Here is an 11,222-nt window from a genome sequence, read left to right on the forward strand (position 1 = left end):
ACTTGATGTTCGACCTTCACTTGTTCACAAATCAAGCATCTCGTTACAAACTCTAAAATGTCTCGTTTCATTCTTGACCACCAATACAATATCTTCATATCATTGTACATCTTTGTACTTCCAGAATGAACAGATAGACAATCATATGTGCCTCATGAAGAATTTTCTGAATCAGTTCAGTATCTCTTGATACACAAATCCTACCTCGGAACCTCAAACAATCATCGAATCCAATATGATATTTTGAATCACTATTTGATTTGCATTGAAATCTTTTGGCTTGTAACGCATTATCACCTTTCTGAGCTTCGCAAATTTGCTGAAGAAATACTAGTTTAGCTTTCAACTAGACCGAAATCGATCCATCATCAAATAAGGTTAACCGTGTATTCATTGCCTTCAAAGCAAACAAATACTTTCTACTTAAAGCATCTACAACTACGTTCGCTTTTCGTGGGTGATAGTCGATCACTAACTCATAATCTTTCAATAGTTCGAGCCATCTCTATTATCGTAAATTCAAATCTTTCTGAGTCATTAAATACCTTAAACTCTTGTGATCGGTAAAAATGTGACACTTTTGACCGAATAAATGGTATCTCCAAATTTTTAAAGCGAACATAATAGTAGCTAGTTCCAAGTTGTGCATCGGATAGTTCTTTTCGTGCAGTTTCAACTGCCTCGAGGCATAAGCTATCACCCTCTTGCATCAACACACAACCTAAATTGTTCAATGACGCTCACTGAAATTCACAAACTCTTTTCCCAACTCATGTTGCACTAACACTGGTGCTTTAGTCAACAACGCTTTCAACTGCTTGAAACTCTGTTGACATTTCTAAGACCACTCGAATTTCACATTTTTTTGTAACAATCTGGTTATAGGTGTAGCAATCATCAAAAATCCCTTAACAAAATGTTGATAATAACTGACCAGGCCTAAAAAGCTTCTAACTTCAGATACATTTCTCGGTGGTTTCCAATCAAGAACTGCCAAAATTTTACTCGGATCAACCCGTATACCTTTCGCTGAAACAATGTGTCCCCAAAATTTGACTTCTTGGAGCCAAAACTCACTTTTGCTGAATTTAGCAAACAACTCAAAGTCTGTAATACAATTCTTAAATGTTCAGCATGCTCAAACTCATCTCGAGAATAAATTAGGATGTCATCAATAAATACAACCACGAACTTATCTAAATATGGTCAGAATATTTGATTCATCAAGTCCATAAAAACTAAAGGAGCATTTGTTAACCCAAACGACATAACAAGGAATTCATAATGCCCGTACCTTGTTCTGAATGTGGTCTTCAGCACATCCGAATCTTTAACTCTCAACTGGTAATAGCCTGATCTCAAGTCTATCTTCGAGAACATTGTTGCCCCTTTCAACTGATCGAACAAATCATCAATTATTGGTAAGGGATACTTGTTCTTTATTGTAACCTTGTTAAGCTGACGATAATCAATTCAAAGTCTCATGGATCCGTCTTTCTTCTTGATGAATAACACTGGTGCACCCCAAGGCGAAAAACTCGGTCTCGCAAAACCCTTATCTGTCAACTCTTGCAACTAAGATTTCAATTCTTTCAATTCATTCAGAGCCATTCTATACGGAGCTATCAATATTGGTGAAGTTCTCGGTACTAAATCAATAGCAAACTTGACTATTCTAATCGGTAGTAACCCAGGCAACTATTCTGGAAACACATCTAGATATTCACAAACTGCTGGCACAAATTCAATCTTCAATTCCGGCACTTTCGTATTCAATACATACGCAAGATAAGCTTCACACCCTTTTCTTACATACCTTTGAGCCGACATCGACGAAATTACAGTAGGCAACTCACTCGACTCATCTGATTCAATCCAAAGAATTTCATTATCTTGACTTTTCAATTCAATAATCTTTCGTCTACAATTCATTATGACATCATGTAAAGTCAACCAATCCATTCCAAGAATTATATCAAACTCATCAAATGATAAAAGCGTTAAGTCAGCTGGAAAATAGTGACCCCGAATCATTAAAGGACAACTCTTGCAAACTTTATCAACTAAAATAAATTTGCCTAAGGGGTTCGACACTTTAATAACATACTCAGTAGACTCAACAGGAAAATTCTTACTAGATACCAAATTCATGCAAATATAAGAATGAGTCAATCTAGGATCAATCAACGCAACTACATTAGTTTCATGGAGAGAAAATGTACCAGTGATTACATCAGGGGATGATGCATCTTTGCGAGCGCGAATAGCATAAGTTCTAGTAGTCGCTCTGACCTCTGATCTCACAGTTAAATATTTCATTACACCTCTACTACTGTTCCCATTTCTCGTATTTCTCGATGGCCTCCCTCTAGTGGCAGTGTAGCTTGGTCTTGCATTCTGAAAATTATCTTTCTTAGCCATCTCAAGGCAATCTCGAATGAAGTGATCTGGGGAGCCACATTTAAAGCAAGCCCGGTTATTCATTCTGTATTCACCGGGATGTCGTCTACCATAGTGTTGACATTCAGGCCAATTAGACCTAGCATTACCAATGCTTGCTATTGACGTAGTTTGTGCCTTAGAACCCGAATATTGCTTCCCATGATCTCTGTTGGGATACCCAGTTGAAACATTTGAACGAGTATACAAATCCATCGATTTCTTTGACAAAGATTGAAACGACTTATTCAGCGTTCTTTTTCTTGAGTCTTTACTCTCAAACTCAGCTTTTCTCTTTTCTTTGCTCTACTCTTTAGCTTTGCAAGCTCGGTCAACTAGCACAACAAATTCTTTCAACTTTAGAATCCCTACTAGCAATCTGATATCCTCGTTCAACCCATCTTCGGATCTTTTACACATTCTGGCCTCGGTGGAAACATATTCCTGAGCATACTTATTGAGCCTAACAAACTTTTTCTTATATTCAGTCACAGACATATGACCCTATTTCAGTTCTTAAAACTCTTTGCGCTTCTGATTAATGAACCGTTGACTGATATATTTCTTTCTAAACTCATCTTGAAAGAATTCCTGGGTAACTTTTTCTCTCAATACCAGAGATACGAGAGTATTCCACCACTAATATGCCGAGTCCCTCAGAAGTGATATAACACATTTTAAGCACTCATCTGGTGTGTAAGAAAGCTCATCAAATACCCTGATAGAGTTTTCAAGCCAAAACTCCACTCTCTCGGGATCAACGTCAACATTAGCTCTAAATTCTTTAGCCCCTTATTTTCTAATCTTATTAACTGGAGGCTTATTCAGTTTTAACAATTCCACACCTTGAGGAGCTACAGGAACTGGTTGGGGTTAGGTGGGGGCGGAGGATATTGAGTAGCTGAATTTGTTCGAACAAACTCAGCAAACCACTCATTCATCCTTTGGAAGAAGGCTTCCCTAGCCTCTCCTCATTGACTAACCGTTATTGGTCTACTTTCAGATGGTGCTATCCCTTGGGCAGGAGCCGGCGTATTTCTTTCAACATCATCAGCTACATCTCGGTCAGGATCAATTTACTATATGAAAATACAATTTAAATTGTCAGGAGTCGTCACACTATCATCAATTATATATGGCATGTATAGCTAGACTCTTACACATGCTACGTTATTCCAAGAATCGACTAAACCGTAGCCTTGATACCACAAAATGTAATACCTCTCATCCATATTCGACGCTAGAATAGGGTTATGAGGCGTTACCAAACTTACATCGCAACAATCATACAATTTTGAGTCATAAAATTTCAATCAAATTAAAACCATTTACTTTCAGTCATAAAGTCCCTAATACAAGCCTACGTGGCCCAAAACATGTGTTGGAAGTGGTTCGGGATTAAACCGAGAACTTAGGAAATTTTTACAAAACTTAGAAGATTTTTGCCATGTACAGGGGTCACACGCCCGTGTGGTTTGGGACACGCCTGTGTGGGCAGGCCACGTGGTCACACACGTCCGTGTCCCTAACCCGTGTAACTCTCTGTTTTGCAAAGCATGAACAAATTGAAGTCACACGGCCAAGCCACACGCCAGTGAGCTAGGCCATATGATTAATTAATTTTCATAAAATATGTGCAGGGGACACACGACCGAAGGCCGTGTGTCGCACACAGCCTATACACACGCCCGTGTGTCTACCCATGTGGACAAAAATAAAGGCTATCTACCAAGCCAATTTGCCACCCTCATTGCATACACATAAATTCATAGCATACTTAGACACCAAAACATCCACAATCAAGGCTAAAACATGTCATTTCAATACCTAACATAATTACAACATCATATTTAACTAAACCAAACCATACCAAACTCACATTCCTCAAGCTTCAATATAACTACCATTAATATGCATTGTATCATATAGATCTTCTAGCATACTAATGAACCAAACCCAATTATTTAACAACAAGCTATATAGCCATAAATAAGCATATAGAGAACCATTACAAAACACATAAACAAAAAGCATTGGCACATATATTTATATAAATAGGCTTACAAGCATTTTAGCCAACATAAGCCAATTAAATACCAAATCACCTTAAACAAATATAAGCCAACACATTTGGCCAAAATTCATAATAACACATATACCAAAAATGACCAAGTCCCTATACATGCCATATACTCAATGTTTAAAATCATCGATACCCAAAATGACAGTTTGATAGTGTGATGCGATCTCTGACAATCTCTAATCCGAGCTAGCTTGGTAACACTATAAAATATAGAAAGATAAACGGAGTAAGCTATATAGCTTAGTAAGATTATATGAAAGAAATAAGCAAATCATACCATACATTTTACATTCAAGTAATATAATATAAGATAACGTAATTTACCATAGTCTCATGGCCATAATTCATTCCATTACAAACTTACCTTGAAATAATCATTTCATGAATTTAATAATCATAAGCTTTATATACATACCTGTACCATCTCGTAATAATTTCATACTTATCCTCATCATTGGCATACCCAATGAGCCACTTGGAATAATAATATTGGATACTCGGGAAACCTTGCACACAAGGTATCACATATGTAACAATTGCTACCTCTATCTCATAACACATATATGCTCGCTCTCGAGCCATCAACGGGCCTGCTCACACAAGCTATCAGTCAAGACATAGCTACACGGTGCTGCTCACACACGCTGTCAAGTAATCGCAACATATGCCGGTATACTCAGCCATCAGTAGGACGTACAAGACTAGCACCCAGATCACATAACATAATACCCTAGTGTCATGTCAGTTGTATCCTACTCTATTCCTAAGGCTCGATTGGGATTTCTCGCTTGCCAAACGTAACCAAACGTGTCCTTAGAGTTGTTTACAAAGTTTATACAAAATTAAAACATTTAAAATAAATTTATAACAAAGCTCATTTACATACGAACTTACCTAGATCACAAAAATGGCGAAAGTTGTTTTTCCACCAATCTAGACCCGAACTTCATTTTTCTTGATTTATAATACCACTTAACTCATTTAATCATCAAGCTATTTAATTCAGTCCAAAAATCACATTATGGAAAAAATTACATTTTTGCCCTTAACATTTCATCATTTTACAAATTAGTCCCTAAGCTCGTAACATGAATTTATTTAAATTTCTTCTCAACCAAAGCCTATCGAACCTTACCCTTACTTATAACAGCCCACATTTTTTATTTATTCACATTTTTCCACACATTTTATAATCTTTTACAAATAAGTCGTTATTTGACCTTTTTACCGAAAATCACTTTACAAATGTTGTTTAACTAACAACTAACATGCATTTTCTACCATCAAACATCAAAATACAAGCACATCCAACATGGGCAAAGTTTTAGGCTTTAACTTTCTCCCAAATTAGTCCTTGAAATAGGTAGATCAAGTTACCACGACATAAAAAACATAGAAATTATTAAAAACGAAACAAGAACGGACTTACAATCGAGCTTGAAAGTTGGCCAAACCCTAGTTATGTCTTCTCCTCCAAATTTTGGCTAGGGGGACTAAATTGATGAAGATGGACACTTTTATTTTAGTTAATTTGTCTTTATTTACTAAATTACCAAATTACCCTTCACTTAAACTTTATAAATTCACTTACTCCATGCCCATTTTTGTCCACAGTATAATGGTCTAATTGCCATTTAAGGACCTCAAATTAAAAATTCATAACAATTTACTACCTTTAACTTATAAAACTCAAATTTTGCAGTTATTGAAATTTAGTCCTTCTAGTCAAATTGAGCACTCAATCGATAAAATTTCTTAATAAAATTTTAACACAATTATTCTTTCATGTTGTAGACCTTAAAGAAATAATAAAATAAATATTTCTACTTAGGATTTATTGTCTCAAAACCACTGTTCAGATTTGACCCAAAAACGGGCTGTTACAGCCCTTGTTAGTCATATAATCCATAATAATATCACAAACATATATGGGCTCAATAGCAATCAAGTTTCCACAACGAGCATTAGAATCGAGTCGGGACTTAATCAAGAACTGTAAGAATTTTTCGTGACATTTCAAAACTTTTCCAGGGTGCAGGGTTCACACGCCCGTGTGACCCTGGAACATGCCCATGCTGCAGGCCGTGTTCGACCTCATGTAACTCTCTAACTTGTCCACACGGCCATGCCACACGCCCATGTGCTAGGCCATGTGGTTAATTAATTCTTTTCGAAATTAGGAGTAGGTTTCACACAGCCAAAACACACGCTCGTGTTCTGGTCGTGTAGCACACACGGCTAAGACAGACGCTAGTGTCTCTACCCGTGTGCTCAATTCTGAGCATTCTGTTTCTCAAAATTTAGGGTGCAGGGGACACATGGCCTAACTACATGCCCATGTATTTGGTCGTGTGCCATACACAGTCTAGACACATGCCCGTTTGTCTGGCCGTGTGGACAAAATAAAGCCATTTTTAGCTTCATTTCTCACCCAAAATCACATCCATGACCTGCACTTGAAACACACATCTAATACCAACCATTCCAAGCATTCAAATTAAATAAATTTTATCATTCAACATGGCATACCATTACATGCATACATGTTCATAACCTTGCCTTAGTTAGTTCATATGTTAGACATAATAGATAATCTACTTAACACATTAGTATGACATTACAAATATATCCAAAAAAAACCATTACTAGCCCTTCCAATGGCTAGATTACAAGCATCATTTACATTTACATGCCAACATGGCCAATATATCATATACATGCCATTACAACCATAATTGATTTACCAAATTATACCGACATGGGCTGACCGATAGTGTGAGTGATCTCCGCCAAGCTTCCAATCCAACGAGCTTCTGATTTACTATAAAACAGGGAAATAAAACTAAGTAAGCATAAAATGCTTAGTAAGTTCGTATAACATGGTACTTAACTTAGCATTCATTTATTTTGAGGTAACTATGTAAGGCATATTCAATCAATTTGCCTTCAAGCTCTACACATATCCTCATTTCCCTTGTTAGTCATATAATCCATAATAACATCACAAACATATATGGGCTCAATAGTAATCAAGTTTCCATGCACAGATGCTTTCCACAACATGTATTCATTTAACATGTATAAATCATCTCTTTATATTACAAGTATAATTTCATAATAGTTCATCTCGAGTTCAGGTCGTTTCATATCAGAACTTTACCCATATTACTCGGAATATCATGGTCACGATTAGTACATTCAAGGTGTACAAGTCTAGAATCAAGGATGTGCATACTCATTAAATAAATTCCATGTACAATATCATCATTTCATATTTCCATATATCAATTACCACTTATTTTCATTTTCATGTATTTCAGGCCGATATGTGTAATAACTCATTTCTTAATCATATCTTCTCATGTCAAGAGCTTTTACCCGCTGAATTTATTTGAAATATCGATGGATACGCAGGTAGTACACTCGAGGTGTACGAATTAGAATATGTCAATTCATGTCCAATGGTACCACAAGGTACTGTATCAGAGAGTACACTCTCAAACCACACATGTATACTACAGGATTACCAGTCCAGGCTAAATCCTTTTTATGACATATGCTCGAGAGGACTCATATCAGGATTACCCGTCCGAGCTAAATCCCATCTATAACAAATGCAAGACCTCATTCATTTCGGGAAATCACAAATCCATCAAAATTTCCATTTATTCAAATGGAATTTAGCATCTTTCAAGCATTATCAAGCGTGTGGTCAATCTCATATATGTATGCATTTATGTAATTAAAATGTTCACATTCAACTCAAGCATAAAATTATCATTTTTATCATTTATCATTTGTTGGGCATTATAATTGATCGGACACTTTCATTTATCGGGATTTGACGAGTATGTGATCATTTCACATATTTATGACATTTATACTATTCCCAAACACAACATTTAATTCAAGCATAAAAGCATATACAATTTAGTTACACGAACTTACCTCGATAAATGTTCGTGTACATAAATCTATTAATTCGACATTTTCCTCTTTTCCTCGTTCTAACTCTGAATTTGGTCTATCCGAATTTATATGAGAAAATTTAATGTCAATTTATTACATTTCACATTCAAGTGGACTTAATTTTCATCCTAAGTAAAATTACCATTTTGCCCTTAACTTTTCCATAAATTCGTATTTCGTCCATAGGCTCGGAAAATAAAATTTGTACAATTTACTCCCTATTCCAAGCGTAACCAAAATCCCATTACAAAATTTACAACACATGTATTCATAAAAATTCAGCATTTTTCTTCAAATTTCACAACTTCACATTTTAGTCCCTAAATCATGTTTTCATCAAAAATCACTTTGTAAAAGTTGTTTATCTAACAACAACCTTTCATTTTCTACCATAAATTTCTAATTTTCAGCATATTCATCCATGACCCAAATTTCATACCTTGATATCTTTTCAAAGTAATCCCCAAATAGATAGATCAGACTATCCCGGTTTCAAAAATATAAAAATTACTAAAAATGGGCCAAGGAAACTTACCCAATTTGACCATGAAAGTTTCTTCTCTCTCTCCTACGGTTTCCGTGTATTATTTTGGGGAAGAAGATGAGTAAATAAGATGATATCTCTTTTATCATATTTTAATTAATTAAATATTTTCACTTTCTAATTTAGTCCTTGCCCTTTTTCTAAATTTACATGGATGAGTCACCAAAATACCTACATACTTTTCTTTAATATAGGGACCTCAAGTTTTGAATTCCATAGCTATTTAATCCTTATAGCTACTAGAATTCAACTTTTACATTTTATGCGATTTGGTTCTTTTTGTAATTAAGCATATAATCAATAAAATTTTCTTTTCAAAATTTTCACATGACATTTTTAACATAATACAGACTATATAATAAAATAAAAATAAATTTTATTTTTGGCTCGGATTTATGGTCTCAAAACCACTATTCTGATTTCATCAAAATTAGGCTGTTACATAAACAGATACAAATACATGGTTATCCATCCAAGACAGGCCAAAATGCTCAACTGAGCTAATCTAACCAAGAACAGGCCTAGGCACTATAACACCCTATACCTGGTTCAGTCATCCGATCCGAGCTATAAGGTATCACAACTATAAAACTTTGACATTGTTCACAATTTAACAAGAAATAACCAAATAATTAATTGGAAATCATTTTCCATGTTATTCAATTAAAAAAACTTAATTTGAGCTTACGGAACATTTAAAAAACCCGAGAATAATTCTAGATTAAAATGAAACTTTTCCAAAAAAATGAGTAAAAAATGTAGAAAGTGGTTACACGACTGTGTGTCAGGCTGCGTGACAAAGCTCAACTCATGTGGCTTAAGAATAATGTCGTCTAGCCAAATTGTGTAACAATCCTTGCCTGTGTAAATCAGGGTCTATGACTAGGTAACTCTCTAAGGCCGTGTGAACAAACTTGTACCAAAAATCAAGAGACCACACGACTGTGTAGGGTGATCGTGTGTGGCACATGATTGTGTGGCAAATTGTGTCATAGGCCGTCGTGCACCTAAAATACCTTAAAAAAACAAGCCAATTCATCTACATTTACTTAGGTCCTAAACCATACCATTTGCATCCATTTTACCTATACAAAACACACCAAAACCAACCAAAACATACTAAATAAAATTCAACCTAAGTGGCTAACCAATATGCCTTCACTTGGCACCATAATTCAAATAGAAAAATCAACCATTCATGCTTTTCAAGTTAATCATTCCACATAAAAGAATTACCAACATTCGTTGCCAAAACATGCTATTACCTAAACATATATAAAGCCATTCAAAACTTGACTAAGACCATCTCATTATCATGAATAAAAAAGGTACTAACATTTCATTTACAACCAAAACACCAAAACTTAATCTTTAGCTTGCACTGTAAACATCCTATATACATGCCACAAATAATCATCCATTAAAATTCAAAGGCAACTACTGACAGTTGGTGTGAGCTCGTTGTTGATCCTATCAACCAGACCCAAACTTCCCAAAATCTATAGAAAAATAATAATACGGATAAGTATATTAAATACTTAGTAAGCTCATACAATTTAAACTTCACATATCTCAAAATCCTATCATATACAAAATTAAATTTGAGATACAATTAAACATATCAAAATTCAACCCACATCATTAATATAAACAACATGCTTTGAGCTCGATCATATGAACATCCAAAAGTATTTTCGTTTGAAAGTAAACCAATTATAATATCATAACCGAATGATAAAAGTCATTTAGCTAATCTCACAAATAAGTATCCAAAACTTTAATAGCAAAACTTCCCGATTAAATTTCGTAAAATACCGCTGTGTATAGATGAAAATAGTAGTACCTGGATACCCAATTGGGAGACCTTAGATGAAAAAATTCTCGGTCAAGGCTTAATATCTTTGGTTTTTCGAGTCTACAACAAATGCATGAGCTTAGAAACCATTTTTGTATTCTCGAGTCTGCAACATATCAGGAGCTCGAAACCTAATCTTGTATTCTCGAGTCTACAACATATGCGCAAGCTCAGAACCTAGGCAAACTCACAGACTTGTATAAGAGAATTTACTCATTTCATCGAGATATACTTTGAAATACATCATAATTTCAATCCAACAACAACCAATATTTACAATCTTAATATAATTGATAAATAATAATGAGTAGATTCATAGTGAATGAACTTAC

This window comes from Gossypium hirsutum, chromosome A02 (assembly GCF_007990345.1).
Source record: "Gossypium hirsutum isolate 1008001.06 chromosome A02, Gossypium_hirsutum_v2.1, whole genome shotgun sequence".
Lineage (NCBI taxonomy): Eukaryota > Viridiplantae > Streptophyta > Magnoliopsida > Malvales > Malvaceae > Gossypium > Gossypium hirsutum.